Genomic DNA, 24,864 nt, shown 5'->3' on the forward strand with positions numbered 1-24,864 from the left:
TTATAAACGTTATCTTGGTATCATGGACTGAGAGCTAGAAAAATTCTTAGAGAGCCATCTACTCCAACATCCTCATTTTAAATATGAGAAAATTAACTCCCAGAGAGCTGAGATGAGTTTCCCAAAGTTGCACAGTTAGCCAGTGTCAGAGGCAGGATAGGAGGATGACACAGGAGCCATTCCTGAATCAGGTAACTTATGTTCTGTCAGACCACTGACCTGTTAAAGCAAAGATCAAAATTAATATGAAAGTAGAAGAAAAAATTGAGAAAGGTAGGATGTTTAATTAAAACAAATATAATTAAAATTATTATAAATATAATAAATATAATATATAAATATAAAAATAAAATTAAAAATAAAATAATCTATTTAAACAAGTTATTGATGGCAAAAATGGGAATTAGATCTCTAAAGCAGAGTAAAAAAATGTGTTATTATTGCTTTGGTTATTGTTATTTTCAGATTTGGGCATTAGGAAGATTGCTGTGATAGCATGAGCAAAATGGATAGGAGAATCAAGTAACCGATTCTATCATAATAGACCAGCCCCTAAAGGATAAGGACCTGGATTGAAGTGGCGGCCATAAAGATAAAGAGAAGGGAATGCACCATGGAAAGATGAGATAAGACTCAAAACTGTTTAAATATGATAGAGAGAGAGAGAGACAGAGACAGAGACAGAGAGAGAGAGAGAGAGACAGAGAGAAAGAGAGAGAGAAAGAAAGAGACAGACAGACACAGAGAGAGAAAGAGAGAGAGAGAGAGAGAGAGAGAGAGAAGAGGGAAAGAGGACTCTCAGCGCATGGCATCATAGATGAGTGTCAGAATGAACCTCAAAGGACATCTGTCCAACCCTCCTCATTTTACAGATGAAGAAATTGAAGTATAAAGACAATAAGTAACTGGCCTAAGGTCGTTCTTGTTGTTCAGTTGTTTTCAATCGTGTCTGACTCTTTGTGACCCCACTTGGGGTTTTCTTGGCAAAGATACTAGAGTGGTTTGCCATTTCCTTCTCCAGCCTTAGGTTACACCTTGCCTTAAGTACTGTCAAAGGTGGGTTTTGAACTTATGTATCATGTTTGGAACTGGGGTGACTGGAAGGATGGTGGTGATACTGACAGAAATTGAGAAGTGGGGAGGTAAGACAAGTTTATTGTTAGGGGAGATGACAAAGGGAAAGGTTGAGATATGATACCATTGCAACAAACAGAAAATAATACCTGTGCTTCCCATGGCATACACACATGTGTTGTGTGTGTGTGTGTGTGTACACATGTGTGTATATACTATATACAAATATACATATATATTTATTTTATTTTATTTTATTTTGAAGCTGCCCCAAAGTCCAAAAATCTGTGGGCTTAAAAAAAATTGCATAACAAGCCAGATATCTCTAGTTGCAACAGCAATTAAAAACAGAGCTTCTAATAAAACCTTGTCATTTGACTGGATGTGTTATATTTAAGCTCACCAAGAAATTGAGCCCATAATTAGTACTCTCAGTCAAACCCACTACTTCCCTGTCACATCCAGAATCTGGCTCTTAAGCACACCCATAATCATATTCTGCCGTGTCAAGTAGAAACATGACAGTCCAATCAGTTTTTGGAAAAAAAAATATTTAGAAAACCTGGATAATTGTGAAAAGCCTGAGACCTGGAACATCTCTTCCTCCTGCTTCCTGCCCAGAGATTTGCCTCTCTGTTTTAACATATGCCCTTAGTCTGGTTACTCCAAATAGGAGCTTCTTCAATTCTCTAAAAACTATAGTGCTTAGCACAGTGCCTGGCACACAGTAGGTGCTTAATAAGTGTTTCTTGACTGATTGATTAATAGTTCTCTGGAGAGATCAATGGATTAAGCGGCAAATAGGATCTGGGTTCTATTCCCAATTCTGGGACGCATTTGCTGGATGACCTTGAGTAATTGACTTTTCTATGGACCCCAATTTCCCTCTCTATAAAATGAAAAAGATGGTTGATCTGTCAGGTCCCTTTAAGCTTTAGCATTCTGTGTTCTAATATTCTTTGTTCCAAATTCCCTTCTCACTCTGACAGCCCAGAATTCTATAGCAAAATCTGTGTCATTAGAAAAAGAGAGTCAGTATTCCCCAAGGAGATTCTCCCGGCTTGGACTTTCTCTGTGCATTAAATGTTCATAAATTATACGAAGATGATAAATGTTCATCTCCTTCGAATCTCCCAGGCCACAATATCATAGATCTTAGAGCCACCTTAGAGGCACAATCTATCCACCTCAGTTTCCAGGAGAGGATCCTGAGGCCCAGACAAGTTAATTGACTTGCCCAAGGTCACACAGCTAGTTAGTATCTGAGCAGGATATGAATTCAGATCTTTATGATTTCAAGCCCAGGATTCCATTCATTGCAATACCTGCCCAGCTCAGACAGCCCACCAAGAGTAGATAAAACTTTGGGACAATGAGGATGAGTAAGGAAGCAGATTGCCTTAAAACATGCTTCCCGCCTCTGACTGTGCTCAATCAGAAGTAATATGGCCACATCAGATGTATTATAGAGGGGGGTTTCTGCACTGAGCATCACACTAGATGAGATGAGATCAGTCTCCCCTAAAATTTTCCAATTCTATCATTCAAAGATTTCATTATTTTAAGATTTTTTTTTGGTTCTAAAATTCTAAAATAGAAAACAGAACAGACCTGTTATTGAAAAACATTCTATAGCAAACTATTTTCTCCATCAGTGATAGTAAAGTTGAAACCTTTGAACTCTAACATCAGGCCCCACTGTGTGTGTTTTTGTTTAGTCATATCAGTTGGCTACAACTTTCTGTGACCCCATTTGGGTTTTCTTGGGAGGCAAAGATACTGGAGTACTTTGCCATTTCCTTTTCCAGCTCATTTTACAGATGAGGAAACTGAGGCAAACAGGGTGAAGTGACTTGCCCAGGGTCACACAACTAGCAAGTATCTGATTCAAGTTTTGTACTCAGACCTTTCCGACTCCAGGCTCAGCACTCTACCCACTGTACCACCTAGCTGCCACCCCACTGTGCATAAAAAAATAGAAATGGAAACAAAATAATAATGATGGGAAAGAGCATATGGACCAGACAGAATCCATATAAAGGAAATCCAGGCTGGAAATGACAAAAATTTTTGAAGGTGATGAGGGATTGATTTTATAATAACAGCATCCACCTCTCAGGGTTGTTGTGAAGATCAAATAAAATAATACTTATAAAGCATTCAGCACATTGCCTGGGCACATAAAAGATGCTGTCTAAAAATGTGTATTCCTTTCTCCCTCCCAAGACATTGGAGGAAAGGAAAGAGACACATTGAGGGAAAATCGTAGATGTTATCACCACCACCACCCCCAAAAACAATCAAGAAAACCTCAATAAGCACCAATTCATGTGCCTACCTTCTCATCTCTATAAAGCCTTTAGGGAAATAATTTATATCCTTAGCAAGGGCATCCTTGATGAAAACAGGAGACTGAAACAAGCAGACTTTCATAAACGATATTCTGTAAAAAACACGATGGATTGAAGGATGCAAAGGATGCATGATGTCTCAATGTTTATTGTTCTTTGACTATTTTATTTAATCATTTGATTCCACAGAAGAAAAAGCAGCTTTAAAGTCTCTTCTCCAACAATATTTCTCTCGTGTGTATGTTCAGATCACACAAGATTCCTTGCTAGACTCAATAACTGAGATAATGTGATTCAATCTCAACTCTGCATTTCTGCCAAAGCAATTTTCCTTAGGTGTAGATCTATCCATGTCTCTTCCCTATTAAATCAACTTCAATGGCTCCCTCTTGCCTTTTGGATAAAACATGAAATCCTCTGTAAAGCTTTTAAAGCACTTCCAGCCTCCTAGTACTTATCCCAGCTCCAGGGCTCTGAAACACAGCTCAACTGGTCTTCTTTCTATTCCTCACACAGGACACACTTTCCCCTGGCTTTCTGCTTTTGCACTGACTGTCCCCCCTATGCCTGGCGTGTACCTACTCCTCTCTGACATCTCATAGAATTTCTCTCTCTCTCTCTCTTTAATTAAGATGCAGCTCAAACATCATCGTTAGCATGAAGCCTTTTCTGATTACCCCAACTGCTAATGCCCTCCTCCAAGCCTACCTTGTATTTAACTACTTTGTAGACATTTGTATTTATTTACTAGATATATTATATATAATATACATCATATGTTACCTATATATACATGATGTACTTTTTGTCTCTCCAATTAGAATATAATCTAATAATCCATGTACTTAAGCAAATAATCCAAGGGATTATTTCATTCTTTGTACTTGTCCCCTCAGTGCCTAGCACAGTGACTGGCGGACAATAGGAGATAAAAAATGCTCATTAATCAATTAATTTGATGGTCTTCTAATTATTAATATTGAATTAGACATAAAACAAGCTGATACATACCTGCCAAAGGTTTTTATTCCAGTTAGAGAGGATGCTCAATTGAGCATCCAAATGGAAAAAAATTCCCTATGGATGGAGAGTTCCTCCAAATGTTCTTGATTGTATATGGCATTATGCTTGTTGTAAGGGAGAACCACATGGCACAAAAGATAAATCACTGGGCCTGCGTCAGGAAGACCTGAATTTGAATCCTGCTTATATAATTCAGTAGTTACATGACCCTGGGCAAGTGATTAGAGCTGAAAGGTACTTAAGCAGGCCCATCAAATCCATCTCCCTTATTTTATAACTGAAGAGACCAAGTCCCAAAAAGATGAAGTAATTTGCAAAGACTCAGATAGCTATTACACGTCTGAGATCTTCCTGACTTCTAGGTGACTCCAAGTCTAGAAACCTTTCTAGGAACTGGACCCAAATGAACTGCTTTGAAGGCAGCTATGAACATCACTAGACCACCAACAATCACATAACCTCTCTCATCTATCACCTGTGAAATGATAGTAATAATAATATCACCTACTTTGCTGAATTGTGAAGTTGCAATTGAATGTACAGAGTGCTTTGCAAGCCTTAAAGTATTATATTATTACAATAATGATTAGTTATTTATTACTATCAATCCTGAGAATATTGTAGAGGCTCCAATCCAATTCATGATCACTGAAAAGGGATCAGCCTAGCTATCTACATAGGAAAAAGCAAGTGGATGAATAATAATGATAGCAATAAGGAGAAAAATTATTATTTTCTATTGTTAATAAACCATTATTAATTAGAATCCAGGCTTTTTATTTCTTCATTCAAGGAAGAAGCCCCTGCTATTTTCATCATTATTTGAAGAATGAATATTGCTTATCATTCTAAAGTGAGTAAAGATACATTGGTGGAATGAATAGGATACATCGGTGGTATGAATAGGATACATCGGTGGTATGAATAAGATACGTTGGATTATCAATGAATGATTGTCTAGGTCATGTTGTACGCAAAGTACTACCAGAGAAATGTATGAACTAAAAAGGAGATGGGTCAGTCATGTATCAAGAGAAGGGAATAACAAAGCAATGGCAGGTATGCTCCATTGGAGTTGACTCATGGGGGCCACCAAAATGAATCACTCAGGATGAGAAAATAGACATCAGACAGTGAGGGAGAGAGAGAGATGGAGACAGAGAGTCAGAGAGACTGGAGACAGAGAGACAGAGAGTCAGAGAGATGGAGGCAGAGACAGAGAGAGACAGAGAGGGACAGAGAAAGAGACAGAGACAGAGAGACAGACAGAGAGAGAAACTGACAGAGAAAAATTATAGATACATACATGAGTGATAGATACATACAGTGCATGCATAGGTAATACATACATGCATGCCTGATAGGTAGGTAGACAGAAGATAGAGCATTTATTAATGCTTATTTATTATTATTAATTATGTTTATTTATTCATTTTATTATTGTTATTATTTATTAATAGCTTACTATGCATAAGGCACTGAGCTAAGGGATAGATACAAAAATATATGCAAATAAGACAGCATCTGCCCTCAAGAAGCTTACTATTCTAATGGGGGGGGGACATTAAAGGGGAGCTGGATAGCAAAATGAGGGTCAGGGAAGTATATACACAATGAGATGTTTAGGAATTGGAAGGCATGGAACTGAGCAAGATAAGGTCAGAACTCGGCCTATCAAAGCCCAAGGTGGCTCCAGGGGCAGAGACCCATTCTCAGATGAGGAAGGAGTAGAGACTACGATTCCCAGGGGAGTGCAGACAGGCAGCATGTCAGAAGATGTTCAGGAAGTGTGATGGGGAGCTGGAACCATAATAAGACATGAAGACACTTGGGTGAGCTACTGAGATCTGCACTATTGGAAGGAGTACACACATTGATAAAATCACAGACCCACTAAGATGTTAGAGGATGATTAGACTTTCTATAACCCTAAGGTCCAAAGTCCAATGATTCTAAGATGCTATGGATGTAAGACTGCCAAAGGACCCATTAGCAACACAAGATCTATCACAGAAGGACAGCGAAGGAAGCCAAGGAGACTTTAGAAAAAAATCCCAGTTATGAAAAATGATCCTTCGATATTGAAGCTAAGCCATTTTCCAAAGGTTATGGATCTGAAAAAGAAAATTTAAAGTTATTAGTTTTTTGTTCTTCCAAGGTACTTCCTATCCCCCCAATGCCATTTTATAAAGAATAGCAAGGCCTAGAATCAATAAGAAAGGAAATAGAAAAGTCAAAAATATCACAAATAACACAGCTATTTATTATAATAATATAAAAAGAAAGGAGTAACCAATTCTACCCTGAATTTGTTATCTGTCACAGAAAAAATATGAATCCATGTTCCACTTGCTTTGATATCTTGCTGTTGGAAAAAATTATCACTTCTTTGCCACAAGAGAAATTTGTGAGTTGAATTGTAGTCCATTTGATGAATTGGGGTTTACTCAATTCCCTGGGAGGACTAACCCTCTTAGTTCTAAGATTCCTGCCACTTACCCATATTGGTGAGAGCATCAGATGGCCTATATATCTAGCCAACCTTAACCATGCTTCCTATTCCACCCTATCTATCTACTTGCCATCCACTCTGCCACCCACAGTACCCATTGGATCACTATACCTCCAAAACCCATGCTATAGGAAAGTTAGCCCTCTCAACTCTTGAACTCCCAAATAAGACTGTGCTTTCCTGATTGGTGACCATAGCACATGGCCCACTATATCTAGTCATCCCTACCAGGCTTCACATTCCATCCCAACTATCTTCTTTTCACCCATCCTGGCATATACTCCCCAATCTCCCTTTTCCAAGATCTAAAATCATGTCAAATAAATATTTCCATTACTACTAAAAAGATTGTATCAATCAATTCTCCTGTAGGTCCACTCCCCTCCCTATGACTTCTCAGATCTAGACTCTTCTCTTGAGCACCTCTCTCCTATAACTGTTTTCTCTTCCTATTAGAATGTAAGCTTCCTGAGAGCAGGAATCCTTTTGCTTTTCTATTTAGCATTTAGCAGTACCTGGCAAATATTTAAATCTTTAAAAGTGCTGTCTATTCATTCATCAATACACCATGTCCCATGAAAATAGAGAATGATAATAACCATGGTTGTTGTTGTTCGTCCTTTGTTCTTGAAGAGGACCACTTCAGGAAGGTGATGCCATGAATTGCAAATGAATTGTATTTAAGTGAGGGAAGGCTGTGCACCAGCCTCACTTTCTCCTCCAGAGCCACCTGGGTCCAGTGGCCAGATATAGATCAGGATGACTAGAGGTGGCCCTAGATGCAGTGGGAGATCACGGCCTTTTTAAGCTAAGGTCTTTCCCAGTTCTGTTTGACTGAAGCAACACCCATTCAGTGATTAAGGCTAGGTAAGAAATGAGGCAAAGGATGGCCTTTTACCTAGTTCAAAAAAACAGTCTGGGGGAAGAAGACTCTCAGAGTTTCTGGCTAAAACAGAGACAATTGCTATTTACATTCACTCTGAACGATCGGGGACCAAAAAAATGGGCTTGGGCTAGGATCTATTGCTGACCAATCGATGAGAGCCAGAGTGATTTGGGTTTGAAGCATGGTCCTTAAGAAAGAAATCTAGCCAGTAAACCCCAAGATATCTTGCAAGCCAGGAAATGTCTGAGCTATAAGGGCCTTAATGATAATCTAGTTTGGGGGTATAACATATAACAGCTAATAGTAATAGCTAGCAATTATATAGCAGAGCAAAGAATATTACAAACCTTACCTCATTTAAGCTTCACAACAACCCTGGGAAATAGGTGCTATTATTATCCCCATTTTACAGATGAGCAATCTGAGGCAAACAGGACTTAAGTGATTCTCCCAAGGTCACTCAGCTAGAAAGTGTCTGATGTAGGATTTGAACTCAGGTCTTCCTAACTCCAAGCCCAACACTCTATTCACTGAGTCCCCTAGCAGCAGACTAATGAAATAAATGGACTGTTTTTCTGAATAATGTCTTTAAATGCATAAACCATATACAAACACAAAGGAAAACAATTACAGTCATCCCATCCATATCATGACTTTCCCCATCGAGGTTTTGACATGTCAAGAGTCAAGAATTTAGGGGGAGTTTTGTGAAAGCCACAGACAACATGTGAAGGGCAGCAGACAACACTGAAAAAATTTTTAGAAACTCAGAAATGCTTAACCCAAATTTTACAATAAGGTACTATAAATACCCCATAAAAAAAGAAAAAATGTAGACTTCTCTGGTATGAAGAGAGGGCCAAAAAACTTCAACGCAGATTTTCCAGGTGGTGGGAGATAGTGCCCATGACCCCCTACAATGTGGAAGGGAAACTGTATAACAAAATACAGTTATCAGAAATTATTTTTAAAATAAGTTCATAGATCCAGGTTAAGAACCCCTGATTTCTTGTCAACTCCTTCATTTAAAACATATGAGGAAACTGAGAACCATAGAAAAGTGACTTCACAGAATCGCGATGTATGAAACTGCAAATGTAGAAGGGTCTTCAGGGGTCATCTCACCTCACCAATATCTTACAAAAAAAATTCTCTGTTCAAAAGGTCAAGCAAGAGGTCATCCATCCTTTGTTTAAAATCCTCCAGTGAGGGGCAACCCACTATGTTCCAAGACAGACTATGCGGCTTTGAGGTAGCTCTAACTGTTGGGAAGATGTTGTTAAGGAATTTCCATCAGGCCTAAATAAATGACTCTCTAATCCAAGGGTGGGAAACCTGCAAATCTAATCTATACCCAGTCCTCCCCTTTCTTTCCTCTGGGGTAGAGAAGACAATATCTGATCTCTATTCCACACAGTAGTCCTCTATGCACTTTGACAAACTACTATCATGCTTCTCTGTATCAGTAAGGCAAGTGTCACAACATCGATGGTGACCATAAATATGCCTGTATAGTTCTGTATCACAGAATAGAAGACTCTCCATATAAAAGGCAGAAGAAGTAAAACATTTATTCAGACACCAGAGAATCAAATCCCAAAACCAATAACTCCAATTCAACAAAGCAGCAATTATATCCCAAAACCAGTAAGTCCACTTTATCATAACAGCAAAGAACTTAAAACACAATATCACAGCAGGGAGCCAAGTCATCCTATAAACTTCCCCTCTGCTGGGGCCTTCCTGTAAACACTCACAAATCCTAGCTGTCAGCTTGCCTGAGTCCTGAGGTCTGAGAGAGAGCTTAAAGGCTACCCTCAGAGCATACACACACACACACACACACACACACACACACACACACCCTTTTCAGAGTCCCAGGGCTTCACAAGCCTTGTAACCTAATTAGCAAAAGGGTGTGGGCCTTCCTACAAACAAGCCTGTCCTAATCAAGCTTCCCTTAACTAGCTCCACCTGAGACCTACTAATGGGATTAATGGTCAGGGAAGATCTTTAATCACATTAACACCATGCTCTCCCTCTTTTCTCTTTTCCAGGCTTCCTTGGGAAACTGAGATTGAAATTGATAAGATACAACTCAATGTGCATCTTCTATAGGAATTTTTTCCTAATTTTATGAGTTGTTCCTGCTCCCTCCCTCCTCCAATTTCCATGTATATACCCATCTGCTGTCATGTTATATTTTCCCTGTAGACAAGCAAGTCAGGTCTTCTTAAAAAAGAAAATGAAAAAAAATGGACATATATGAACTATTATATTATGTTCCAGACAAACTATGAAGAACTAGTATTTTTGGGATGCTAGATTCCATATAGCTCCTAGCTTCCATGGTGCTACGGACACAGTAGTACAGCAGGCATTAGTTTTTAAGTATTCAATAAAGCAAAAGTTATAACAAAAAACCTGGTCTGAGTTGTAATAACAGAAAACAGGCTGTTCAATTATAGCCTAAAGCAAGAAATAAAAATGTCAATTTTTCTCTAGCAGATTCCTGAAAGCAAAACTAGGATATTCAAGAATGAGACTCCCCAGACAGGAAATTTCTCTAAGCCATCGTTACAAATGCGGAGTCCAAAAATTATGCAGGATGAGGGTCCCAGTGTAGCGCTGATATGGTTTGAGGTTGCTAGGAACCCCAAAATGTCAGGGTAGTGCCCCCCTGGAATGAATTGGTGCACTCAAACCTTCTTCCAGTCAAATGACAAGGTTATTGTAAGGCCAATAGGAGTGGGCAGGATTCCTAATGTACCTGCAACTTAATGGGGGTGAACCTAACACTGATCATTTCACTGTCCTTTTGGACAGGGAAAAGAATCTGGATGGGATTAAAGAGTGATAAGTAATCTGGGGTGGGCTAGGTGCAACTGTGAAAGGAATATTCTTGAGCTGAGGCCAGTGATCTGGGCTGCTGATATGTATGAGAAAATTCAGAGCCTGGGTTGCTTTCAAAGACAGGAAGATGCAGGTTCCATCACCACATCAGCACCCCATCTAGAATCGCTTCTCCAACTCTCACTTTATTGGTAGACCTTAGAGGGTGATTATCATTGCTCTCTGAGAACTAGAAGGGTAACTAACCATGAGAGCTGCAAGGGTTTCTGGTACTTTTGCTCACACTGTTGTGCTAACCATTAATTGTGAGCCAGTAGTTTAAATTAGTTTATTTACTTTAAAAAAAAACTTTTATAATATGGAATCAGGAGTATTGCTTTGGATCAGCCTTCAGAGAGATATTTTTTTTTGAAGAGTGGACTTCAACTCAGGACAGTACAATGATATGTGCTTTCCACTTCTGAAGGATGTGTTGATGAGTCAATAAATATAAAATATTGGGATAGAGAGGTTAGGTAAGGGGTACAGAAATGAGGAATCCTTCACCTCTGGATTCAGCCACCAATCAATCAGTCTGCGGCTAGAATGGGCAATTCTGAACTACCTTGGGATATTATGCATACACTAAGATGTATCTCACAAGATACCTCCCACATCTGCTTTTATCTAATGCCCCCAAACCCCTACAATCCTTTTAAAAGGATTGAGGAACACGTCCAAAACTGAAGTCATCATCTTTTCCTAAAAACCCTTCACTTTTCCTAACATCTGTAAAACACCACCATGCTCCAAACCACACAGGCCTACAAACTAGGGTTCATCTCCCACTGCTCATTCTCTCTTATCCCCCCCCATATCTAATCAATTATCAAGTTCTATTGTTTCTGCCTCCTTAATATATCTCATGTGCATTCCCTTTTCTCAAATGACACTGGCACCACCTTGGTACAAGCTTTGGTCACATCCTGTTGTATGTAACATTTGCAATATTCTGCAGGAATGGTCTCCCTGCTCAAAGTCCCTCCCAACCCCCACCCATCTTCCACTCACTGTTAAAATGTCCTTCTTAAAAAACAGATCTGACCACATAACCCCATTCAATAAACACCCACTCAATAAGCTCCAGTGGCCCCTTCTTACTTCCAAGATCAAATAGAAAATACCATTTCAAATTCAAAGCCCTTTATGAACTGGCCCCTTTCCACCTTTCCAGTCTTCATATACCTTTCTCCCCTCTGCCATCCAGTGACATTGGCCTTTTTATTACATTCCTTACACAAAACACTCCATCTCCTGACTCCAGGCATTTTCACTGTCTGGCTGTCATGTCTGAAAGCCTCTCGCTCCTCACGTCTTCCTCCCAGCTTCCCTGGCTTCCCTTCAAATCTCAGCTAAAGTTCTACCTTTTGCAAAAAACCTTTCTCAGACTTCCTTATCTTAGTGCCTTCTCTCTGAGATTATTTCCAATTTATGCTGTCACTAGTTTGTACATAATTGTTTGCATGTCTTCTCCCAATTAGGTTATGAGCTCCTTGAGGGCAGGAACTTTTTTTTTTTTTGGCTTTGTATCCCTAGCATTTAGCACAGTACCTGACACATAGTAGGTGTTTAATAAGTCCTTATTGACTGACTGGTCACTCACTGACTAGTTTACTTTTGATCCATCAATTGCTCAGTCAATTTAATAGAAATGTCTGGGTTCTCTGGTTTTAAATGGAGTGAGGGTGGACCCCAACTTCTATACATAGAATGTCATAACTAGAAAAGATCTTCTATCAGAACGAAGAGCATAGAATGTCAAACACGGAAGGGACCTTAAAGCATCAAATATCAGTTGAAAGACCCTGCTGGTCCACACACCCTACTTAGCTTATGAAGAATCTGAGGTCTAGAGAGTGGCAGGGATTGCCCCACTCTCAGGAAGCAGTACACTTCCCCCACACACACCTCCTTTCCTCCCTACCCTGCCATCATCTCATGTTCCCAGAAATAAGAGCAGTATTTTCTGCCTGGTGTCTTATCACTTCATGCTCTATATTTATTACAGGCCTTTCACCAAGCTGACAGAGGCCTGAAGTATGCTTTGCCCCATCTCTCCACAGTCTTCAAAACCCATCCTTCTCTGCCCTTCATTCTTAGCAGTTCCTTTCATTGAAACCATCAAGAAAGGTATTGAACCTCCCACCAGGGCCTTATCTCTTGGTGTGGCTGAGAAGTTTCGATAAAAGCAACCTGTTCAGTAGTACAAAGAAGCCGAAAGAGCTATTGAGGGAGAAGACAAAAGGCGGGTGATACAATCACCAGCCCTGGGGGAGGCCAGCAGGGTGCACCAATTCCTCCCAGAAATTGGTTAAACAACTCCAGCTCATGTACAATTAGACGACAACATTTCTTGGAAGGTGCAAAGGGAGTCTGTGACAGCCCTGTAATTTCTGTCTTCGATAAATCACTCACAACCCAAGTTGAAATGGTGCTCTTGCCATTCTGTCTGGCCCCTAGTCTGTTTTTTTTTCCCCCTGTTTGCATTTCAAATGGGGATGTGAGTTACAAAAGCAAGTAGACGCCAAAGCCCAAGTCCAACTGAGTATTTTGTGGAATAGATCGCAGTTAGCTGCCTTTAGGGAAATATATGTCTTCATGGTTGCTGTAGTTTTTAAGATAGGGTGCCCCCAAAGCTAATAAGACTCAAAAAGGAGCTAAGATTTTTGGAATACCCATGCAAGCTTCTTGCTTACTTTTATATACACACTTACATACTTCTTGCAGGGTTGGATGTCTCCTGGGGGGGAGTACTGAGCTGGTCATCACTGGCATGATGGGATGGAAAAGCATGGGTTTGGGAGGCAAAAGACTTGGGTCTTAGTCCCAGTCCTGCCCCTAAATAAGTGAGCCCTTAAGAGTTAAGGAACCTGGGTTCCATTCCAAGCTTCAGTGTTTTCAATCTATTTAACATTGATCAAGTCACTGCATGTCTATTTCCCTCAGTTTCTACCTCTGTAAAATGGAATTAATCATAGCTGCATGACCTACCTCACAGGATGGTTGTATGGAAAGCATTTCTAATGCATTATATTGATGTGAGTTGTCATTGCGCAAGTTTTTTGTGCATCTGTATGAATTAAGAGTGTTGGATTTGATGGCTCCTGAGGTGCTTTCCTGCTCTACATCGACGATATTATGGTAGATACTATGATTCGCTGATCTATGATCCTATCATTAGATAAATTCCATCCACTTTGGCCTTTCTATATCTGGAAGCGCCTTCTACCTCCAACATTTGAAGACTCTAAAATTCAATATGGTAGCTTCGACTGGCTCTCGAGTCAATTGCAGGGTCTGGAGGGTGTCGGAGCCAGCTAGGATAGCTCAGGACAGCTGATTGTAGTGATATGTCCTCAAACACCTTGGCTTCCCAGCTCATCAACTTCTCAGATTCCATGATTAACATGGAATTAGCATTAATCACTCTATCTCAGCCTTGGTCATAACTTGCCTACCTTCATCACCCAGAAGTGATGTGCATCCACAAATCTTAATCCCAAAATTGCCCCATCAAAGCTTCCTATCTTTCCATTTATCCTTGTGCCTCATCCCTCCCGTACCTATTCTTCATCTTTCCCATAGTCATCCCACCTTGTTCTCTCAGATCGTTTACCCCTGCTCTGGCCTTTCTTTTTTTCTTTCCTTTATATTACCAATCTGATAGTCATTTCAAATTTATACTCTTCTCTACCCCGGAATTTCTCACACCCTTGTCCTACCATCTCTCACGTTTGTCTAAACTCTAACCCTGAATTATCCCTACTAACCCCCATCTCTGCTGCTCTCCTAGTTTAAAGCTCCCTCTTTTCCCAGATTCTATACCTTGAATGCCCTTAACACCACCCCTTATTCCTTCTTCTTTTGCACCAGTCTCTGATGAAGACGTGCTTTTTGTACTATTGCTCTTGTCATTCTCAGTCTTGTCTGACTCTTCATGACCCATTTTGGGGTTTTCTTGGCAAAAATACTAGAATGGCTTGCCATTCCCCTCTCACTTTACAGATGAGGAAACTAAGGAAAACAGGGTTAAGTGATTTGCCCATGGCGACACGCTAGTAAGTGTCTGAGGCCAGATTCGAACTCAGGTCTGGTGCTCTATCCACTGAACCTACCACCCATGCTTTTGTATTAGACAAGGCTAAAGCCATGCTTGATACCACCCCTTCCCATCTCCTCTGGAAGCCTGCCCCTTCAAATCATCTCTTCTCCCTCTACTTTCTAATCTCTCTTATCCTCTAGCTCTAATCTTGCTACATATAGAGTTGATCTGACTTTTCTCTTAAAAAAAATCACTTGACCTTCCATCCCGCAAGCTATTGTCCTCTATCTCTCCTCACTTTCAAAATCAATTACTTAGACAAAAGCTCTCTCGCTTCTCACTTCTCACTCACCTCTCAACCTTTTGATCTGGCTTCCAATAGCACTATTTGAATGAAATTGCTCTGTCCAAAGTCAACAATGATCTCTGTTGTTAAATTGAATGGATTGTTCTTAAGTCTCACCCACCTTGACCTCTCTACAGCCTGTGGCTCTATCGATCACCATCTCCTCTTCCTACCAATTCTTTCTTCCACAGAGTTGCAACACGCAGCCCTTCCCTGGATACCCGTCTGCCTCTGACTCATCCTTTATACCCTTTGCAGAATCATTATCCCCGTGTCTCCCCTAAGTGTTTTTGTATGCCCAGGGCTCTGTTCTCAACTTTGTTTTTATATACGTATATTCATATACACATACACATATATGTATATATGCACATAGATACATGCATACACACAAATATATACATGCATACATATATGTGTATACACATGCATATGTATACTGTGTGTGCATACATATATGAATGTTCGTATATTCAGATTATATTAATATTCATGTATAAGCTGATATTCACATATTAATGTTAATATTCATGTGCATGAACATGTATGTGTGTATTGTGTGTATATATATATATATATATGTGGATCTGGATATGGAGAGAGAGAGAGAGAGACAGAGAGAACCTCAAGGGCTCTTTCCTCAACTTTGTTCATATGTATCTATGTATGTACATATGCATATGTATATGTATACAATATATACGCACATACATATACACATATTCATTTGATGAAGCCCATGGATTACTCTTCAGAATGTTTTTAAGGCAAAAAATTGAGGTCTTGACAAAGGAAGAGACTTCAGCTAAGGAAATGAAGATGTCTATTCCAGGTATGAGTCATACAAAGCTCAAAAAAGGGTCAGAAAGTTAAAAGAAGCCAAGGCCATGTTACAAAGACTTTAGAGACAGAAGACCTGGATTCAAGCCCTATCTCTTCTGCTTATTACCCATGTGACCTTGGGCAAGTCATTTTGCTCTTAAGACCTCCCTTCCCTCCACTGTAAATGGAGCAAGTCGAACTATATGATCTCTAAAGTCCTGTTCAAAAAAACATGTAGATGTATGTATGTATGTACATGCATGTGTGTATATATGTGTGTTTTTGTATGTGTGTATGTATATGCATATGTGTGTATGTGTATATGTACACATAGTATGTGCACATGCATACATGTATGTATTTGCATATACACACATGCACACACACACATATATCCTGTTCATCCTTATATAGTTTAATGGGAAAGAAAGTATATAAGGAGTAGTAGTTAAGAAAAAGTTCTAAAAGTTTGCTTGGAATAAGACCAGTCCAACCTTTTATTTTCTCTAGAAATAAAAGAATTAGTACATGTGAGACTTTTTTTTAAGGCCAATGGAGGCCTGGAGGGGAGACTTTTGTAAAGTTGTGCTTGGGGGCCCAGAGTTGAAACATGTCCTGCTGAGATCAAAGTAGTTTATTTTATAGTCACCTGGAGCCACAGAGAAGAAGGAAAGGGTGAGGCCTGGTATTTCTCCAGGGATCTAGTGACAAGACATTTTGAAACTTTAAACACAAGACAGAATCAAAACATCAGCCTTCTCCTTCCAGCACGAAGTGTAAACAAACAGAGGAGGTCAGCACCACTCTGCAGCCTGAGTGAAGGCATAAGCTTTGCTGAGGAATCAAATGGAAAGGAGAAACAGTAGCAGCAAATACACTATAGAATTGCCTAACACAATGGTTCTTGAGCTGAGCTCAGTAAACTGGCTTTGGTTTTGTTTTGGTTTCAAGTATTTGGGTAACTTTCGATAAAATTGGTTTCCTTATTAATCTTATATATTTTATTTAATAGGACAGCTAGGTGGCACAGTGGATAGAATGCCAGGCCTGGAGTCAGGAAGATTCATCTTCCTGGTTCAAATCTGGCCTCAGACACTTACTGGCTGTGTGACCCTAGTCAAATCACTTAACCCTATTCACCTCAGTTTCCTCATCTATAAAATGAGCTGGAGAAGGAAATGGCAAACCCCTCCAGCATCCTTGCCAAGAAAACCCCAAATGGGGTCATGAAGAGTCAGATGCAACTGAAAAAAAATAATTCAATAACATTTTATTTTATGCATTTAAAAATATTATTTTGAGAGCTGCCAAGGACCTTCAAGCTGCCAGGGGTTCCAGTATACACACACAGACACACACACACACACACACACACAGACACACACACAGACACACACACACACAGACACACACACAGACACACACACAGACACACACACACACACACACACACCATTAAGAACCCCAAGAGCAGTGAAGCCATAGTTGGGTGTCAGGACATCAGCATGGAGACCAGAGTCAGAATACCTGGGTCTGCATCAGTTACCGTTGCATGACCTTGAGCAAGGGACTTGTCCTTTCTGAAGTTTATTCTTCTTCATCTGTAAAAAAAGATTAGAGGAGATCACTAAAATAGATCTTTCTTAAATGTTTATGAATTTATGAGCAATTTCTTCCTAATGCCAATGACTCCCCATCACCCCGTCCTCACCAGCGCATACTCACCTGTGCCACATCACCCATGGAGGGATCCCTGCTGCTGCAGAGTCTACACATCCTCAAATAGACTAGAGCAGGGGTGTCAAAATCGAATAGAAACAGGGCCACTAAACCACATGCAAGGATCCCTATGGGGAGGCATATTTACTTAGTATTACAATGTGACCTTGTGATTTATTTTGTTAAATATTTCCCAATTGCATTTTAATCTGGTGTGGACGGTGTATGTCCATGGGCCACGTTGTGTGATGCCACTGCCCTAGAACCCTTCATCTGGACCTCTCATTTGCTCTTATCATTCATCCTCATATCCTACGTATTTACATGTTATTGCAGAACGTAGGGATGTTAGAACTGGAACAGGCCTTGAAGGTTATCTAGTGTTATCGTTCATTTTATAAATGAGGAAATTGATAGGCTAAGTGACATTCCCAAGGTCACACAGCTGTTTAAAAGATAGTCCAACATTCTCATTTTACAAATGAGGAAACTGAGGCTCAGAAAGAGGAAGTGACTTGGCCAAAGTCATTGAGTTAGTTAATGGCAGAGCCAGGACTCCTGCTTCTCCATCCTGTGAATGGTCTACTCCTTCATATCATCAGATTTATATAACAGTCCTCCCTGTAAAGTAGATAGGGAAGATACCATAATTTCCCTCTGAGAGATGAAGAAATTGTGGCGCAGAGAGGTTAAGTGATTTGGCGCATCATAAAACAAGTTAACTGAAAACCAGTGAAGACAGCCACACTCATTCATGGCCAGACCATGGATGACTCCCACATAGTGGGGCCATAATTTTCTTCATGTTTTCAATTAGGAAAATATTTACTTGTAGCAATACAAGTAGAGACAGTGGAGCCCCCACATCTGAGATTGTTTGGAAACAGTCAGCCATCTTAAAGGAAAAGTGGATAATTCTTTTTTACACTATTAAAATTGATAATTACACTAAGAAGATTACAGGACATTGACTTTTCTCCCCTTACTCTATGGGGAATGGTGGGTATTTACATGTTTGTTTGTTTTTTCAACATTCCTATCAATCATCTAAACTTTGTTGTGGTTTTGTCTCCATAGAACATCCTTCACTCTCTTGTGTAAAAAGTAAATAAATAACATTGCAATGACTCAGAGCAGGGTAAGTGTAAGAAGAGACCCTAAGGGCAAAGAAATAAAATCCAGTGACTTCTTCCTGACCTGTATGTACCACTTGACAAGTCAATTCTGCACTTATTTTGTGGATCAAATTATCTTGTCTTTGTAGTCATTCCAAAAACCTTCCATTAAAACTCTCCTCTGATGCCTTGTCTGGCACAGAGATGACACTGGGTCCTAGGAGGCTGTGCCTGTGGTGAGGAAGCTCTGGCAGGTCCTACCAAGCCCAAAAGGCTTCCAACAAAGTCCCCACAAAAGACTCTGCAAATGGGCCAGAGAGCAATTGAGATATGGCCTTAGAGACTCATGACCAGAAGGCGGTTACTATGTGAGGAGTTTGGGGGCTATAGCTACTCATGATATCCTTAGGCACTTCAAGCTCAACATGTTGAAAACATAACTCACAGTCTTTAGCCTCAAATCCTCCTTAAACTTAATTTGACTGTGACTGCTTCTTCATCTATAAAGTGAGGAGATTGGCCTCAATGGCCTCTAAGCTCTAAATCTATGACACAATGATCTTCCCAACTTTCCTATATCCTTTGAGGGTACTGCCATCCTTCTAGTCATTCCAGATTCATACCCCCAGTCTTTTCCCTCTCCCTTAACTCTCCATGTCTAATCAGTTGTCTATTCTTGTCAATTCTATGTCCATGTATATCTCTCACATTCACCATCTTTTCTCAACTCACGTGACCAAAACTCTACTTTAGATGTAATATATAAAAAGTCTAGAGAAACAGTTTCTGGGTAATTAATTATTTTATTAATCAATAAAAGGGGTCCATGGCACTCTGGAATGCCAAAGAGCCCTCATGGAACCCAATAAATACTTAAATGCTCTTGGAAAAGTGGGTATTCCTGAGGGTGACAATCCATTCTGACTGGTTAACATTTAATGAGAAGTGTGAATATTAGAATGAGAGGTGGACCTAATGAGAGTCTAATGAGAGGCTAGGGGGCAGGACTCTGATCACTCAGTCTTGGATAAAGAGACATCTCTTATCCAGACTACCCTTGCCTACAGCAATCTAGACAAAAAGGGGTCCACCTCTGCTCAGACTTGGCTGAGTGGAGCACAATGAGCCAGAATTCACCTTAGATTAAATTCTTTGTAAGTTGTGTGGGATCTCCAACTCAAGACGGAAAGGCATGTGCCCAGCAGATTTGGGTAATGTTATCCACCAACAATGACCTTCAAAAACTGAACAACCTACAAGCTTCTGAAAAAAATCCTGGCCTGAATTCAGTAATTGATTATTAATATAAGAGAGAAATAATCATTTTTCTCATAGACTCTCATCAGTTTTATTTGGACAGCTAGGTCCCAATTAGTGTGAATAATGAATCCCATGAAGTGATCATATTTTTTCAAATTCACACTGCATTATTTCCTTTGGACTGGAACCAATGACTATATTTTACATAGTTATCTCTTCAAATAGTGTGAGTTCAAATCCATGTGACCACTTCATTATTTGCACTAATCGGGATCAAACTGTATAGTTAAGGCCTCTAAGTCATCTCCTTGCTTCCAGCATCTCCCCTCTCCAGTTGAATTTTCCACATAGCAGCAAATCTGATATTCCTAAAGCATAAGTCTAACCATTTCATTCTAGAGGCTTTCAGCGGCTACCTATTGCCCCAGGTTAAAATACAAACACCTCTGTTTATAATTTAAGCTCCCTTTCAATATGGCAGAAATCTATTTCTCTGGCTTGATATCACATTACTCTCTCTCCTATACTCTTAAGTTCCAGCCAAAATGACCTTTCATAGCATTTCATCTCCTGTCTCTGTCCCCTATATCTAGAAGGAACTCTGTCATCTCTGTCCTGTAGAATCCAGAGTTTCCTTCACAGAACAGGTCAGAGTCTCCTAGGGGGCCTTTCTTGATCTCTCCTTAGTGCTATTTCCACTCCTCTCTCTTCTCACTATATGCCACAAATTACTTTATATTTAATCCATATTCTTTTTGTACAGAACTATATGTGCCCAGGCGGTTTTCCCCATTAGAATTTAAGCTCCCTGAGGGCAGTCTGTTCCATATTTGACTTTGTATTCCCAGTGCTTAGCACAACTCCTGGCACAAAATGGATTATTGATAAGTGTATTGAATTGAATTAAATCTGAATAAAAATAATTTATTAAGGCATAGAGGGATTTGATACACATGATAGGGGAAAGCATCTATGCAGATGGAACCCCAGATCTCTTAAAGTATTAAAGCAGCTCAGAACACACCATTGCTGACAAATATGCTAGATATTAATTAGAACCAATGATGCCCCACATGCAGCACTTAATAAATATTTGTCAAATGTTAAATAGTTGGTTTGGCAGCAAAAATTCTGAATGCCCCCCAGGTTCAATAGTCCAGTTCTGCTAATAACTGGTTGACTAAATCCCTACCCTTCTGTGGATTTCAGTTTCTTCCCCTACATGGTGTGGTCATTAGAACAGATGGATTGAATAAAGTCCTTTCCAAGCATAATATTCTATGTTCTGAGGCACTTCCAGCTGCAACATTCTAGGTACAGGTGGTTCTATACACGATGCCACACTGACTTACATCTGTTCCATTTTGGGAGCTCCTTGGAACCACCCAAGTGAGAGGCTTCAATACCTCCCCCACCTCTACTGGTACCTCAGGGAGCGCAGCATCAGACATCTCCTCGTTTTCCTTTGCACCTTTGAAGTCAAATTGTGGCCTAGTTAATTAGATGTTCACAAGGGTAGGCTCAACACATTTCATTTCTGTAAGACAAAAGTAGGTCAAGTGCACATTCATATAGGCTTCCTTGAGTATTTGTTCAGCCCTACTCCTCTGTCTAAGTGATGGTGTCAGTGTAGGGTTGTTTCTGCAACTGGCAAGCTCAGTCACATGGCTAGAAGGGCGGCTGCATTGTGCATGGTGAGAAAAGGCCATGCATATGCTTGTAATGCCAGTAATTCCCTCCCACAGATGGGATTCAATACTTCTGACACTAGGGGGCCTTTTATTGAGTGACATTATGGAAATCCTATCTGTCCTTGTCTTTTTGGTGGAATGGACATGGCACCAGATCTGGTGTCAGAAGGCATGGGTTCGAATCACACATCTGTGATTCGTTTCATGTGGGTTGTTAAGCAGGTCATTCTCCTTCTCTGGGCCTCAATTTCCTGAACTATAAAATAAGGAGGTTGGTCTAGATAATATCCAAAGTCCAGCTCTAAGCCCTTTGTTCCCTGCTGAAAAGAGATGTCTATTATAGCTAGAGTGCACATAGGCCATTCCATGAAACTCAAAGCAAAATTGATTAGAAAAAGTGAAATGAATAGGGAGAAAGCTATCTTCAGGAGATGCTATGAGGAAAGTTGTCTTGGGATGGCTAGGTGGCAAAGTGAATAGAGCATTATACCTGGAATCAAGACCTAAGTTCAAATCCAGTCTTAGACACTTCCTAGTTGTATGACCCTGGGCAAGTCAATTAACCTCTGTCTGACTCAATTTCCTCAACTGTAAAATGTAATAATAATGGCACAAGGTTGTTATCAGGATCAAATTTGTAAAAATGCTTAGCACAGTGACTGGCACATAGCAGGCACCTAATAAATACTTGTTTCCTGCCCCTTCTACCAAATACTAACTAGTTGCCACTCACTGGGTGGGCAAGTCAGTATAACTAAAGCATCAGGGCACACTGAGGCAATAAGGAAGGAAGGAAGCAAGGAAGGAAGGAAGGAAGGAAGACAAGTAGGTAGAAAGGAAAACAGCTATTTACTAAGTACCTATTGTCTCATTTGATCCTTCCAACAACCTTGGGAAGTTAGTACTATTACTATCCCTACTTTCCATTTGAGAAAACTGAGGCAAACAGAGGCTAAGGCCCTTGCCCGGAGCCACACAGCTAGTAAGCATCTGAGGCTGGATTTGAATCAAGTCTAGCCCTTTATTGGCTGTACCACCTTGCTCCCCCATCACCTATTATCATTCTCCCCTCCAAACAAGGAAACATCTGGCTAGAGATGAGAATTCTTCCAGACCCCAATCACAAGGAGGGAAAACTGAACTCATGCAAATAAAGAGAAGAGCTTATTCAGCACCAGTGTCCCTCTGAGCCCCTTGGCCCTTAGCATAACAGTCCATTAGGCAAGAAGCATTTATTGAGTCGACTGAATGCCCAGGCTTTGTTGAGGCATTCTGGGCAACAAGAGAGAAGAGGTAGGAGCTTACAGTGGGATGGGAAAGATCAGACTCACACAAATGAAATCTGTCCTTACATCTCTGGGTATTTTCCCAGTCCCTAGCAAAGCCCTTTCTGTGTGACCTGCCATCTCCTAAAAACATAACTCATTTTCTCGCCTCTTCTCCTTTGTTCCCATTATTGCCTCAGACTACAATGCTCCCTCTACCTCTATCTCTGCCTGCTGATATCTTAACCCATCATAGAAGGCCCAGGCCAAATGTCACCTCCTTTAGGAAAGTTTCTTCCATCTATTTAACTGCATAGCACTTTGTATATGTTATTCATTATAATTTTTATTATATTTGTATATGGTCATGTCTTAAGGTGCTGAGACTACTCAATAGCTAGAGACTGGGAATATCATTAGGCCAGAGCTTGGGCCTTATTCCATTTCATTCTATTCCATGTCCTTTACTATCTATTTCAGGGTTCTGCTCACCATGCTTTCATTAAATTCTTAGAAGACATGTTTATTTTACACCAGTTATGTTCAGGACCCTGTAGTAGAAACTGGAAAACACTGAAGAGATTTAATAAGACATAAACCTTACCCTCATAGAGCTTAAACTCTTTTAGGATATATGACACATGTGGAGATATAAGTATAATGTAAAACTTATGTCCAGGCCTCCATTTCCTCATCTGTCAAATGGGGCAATTGAACTAGATGACACTTTAGCATCCTTCTCATTCTAAATCTTATGACTTCATAGATCTTCCTTATAATCATGGATTAAAAGTTGGAAGGACCCTCAGAAGTCATCTCATCCAACTGCTTCAATTTATGGATGAGGAAACTGAGGCAGGGAGAGGGATCAAGTGAGTTATCTAGATTTCCACAAACAGTGTCAGGACAGGATTTGAACACATGGCCTCTGACTCCAGTTAGTGCTTTTTCCATTGTCATAATTCATTATGTGAATCAGAGAAGTGCCACATGAAGTCCAATGAAGGACAAATTAAAATTGACTAGAGAGATTAAGGGAGTCTTCCTGGAGGAGATGACACTTGAACTGGACTTTAAAGAATGGGTCAACAGGTGGTTGTTGTTGTTGTTGTTGTGGTTGTGGTTGTGGTTGTTGTGTTTGTCCTTCATTATCGAAGAGGACCATGGCATCAAGGAAATGATGACATGACTTGCAGTTGACTTTGATTTAAGTGAGGGAAGGCTGTTCAAGGTCACTAGCCTCACTTTTTCCTCCAGAGCCACCTGGGTCCAGTGACCAGATATGTAGACTCAAGCAGAGAAGAGGATATTCAAGAAAGAGGGAAAGAAGCAAGCAAAGATACAGAGCAAAGAAACCCAGGACCAATCCAAGGATGCCAAGTACACTTTTCTGCCTGAGTAGAGTGTTTGTGGAGGAGGATCATGGGAAAAAACCATCAGAGGGAGACAGAAGGTGGACATTTGAAACACTGAGCTAAGGAATTTAAGTTTTATTCTGTAAACGATGGGGAGCCATTGAAGGTTCATTATCTGGGGATTAATTTGAGCAAACAATATTTTGCTCTTTTCTAAAAAGAGCTAAGCAGTACTTAACACAAGGAATAATGAAGTGGAGGCTTCAAAACTAGTCAGTGATAATATTCCCCCCGAGTGCTATTCCTGACCTTCTGGACTTCAGAATCATGCCTCTCTTCATATCTTATCCTGGCACTTCCCTCACTTTCATGGACCATCCCTCCACAAGGCCCATCTCCCCTTTCTTCTATTGATGAGTTTCTATTAGAGCCTTCATTTTGTGAAGAGTTCCATGCCAACCTACCTTTATCCCATTCCAACTCTGTTCCTGACTTTCTTGAACTTCCAGAT

The sequence above is a fragment of the Trichosurus vulpecula genome, chromosome 3 (genome assembly GCF_011100635.1).
Source record: "Trichosurus vulpecula isolate mTriVul1 chromosome 3, mTriVul1.pri, whole genome shotgun sequence".
Lineage (NCBI taxonomy): Eukaryota > Metazoa > Chordata > Mammalia > Diprotodontia > Phalangeridae > Trichosurus > Trichosurus vulpecula.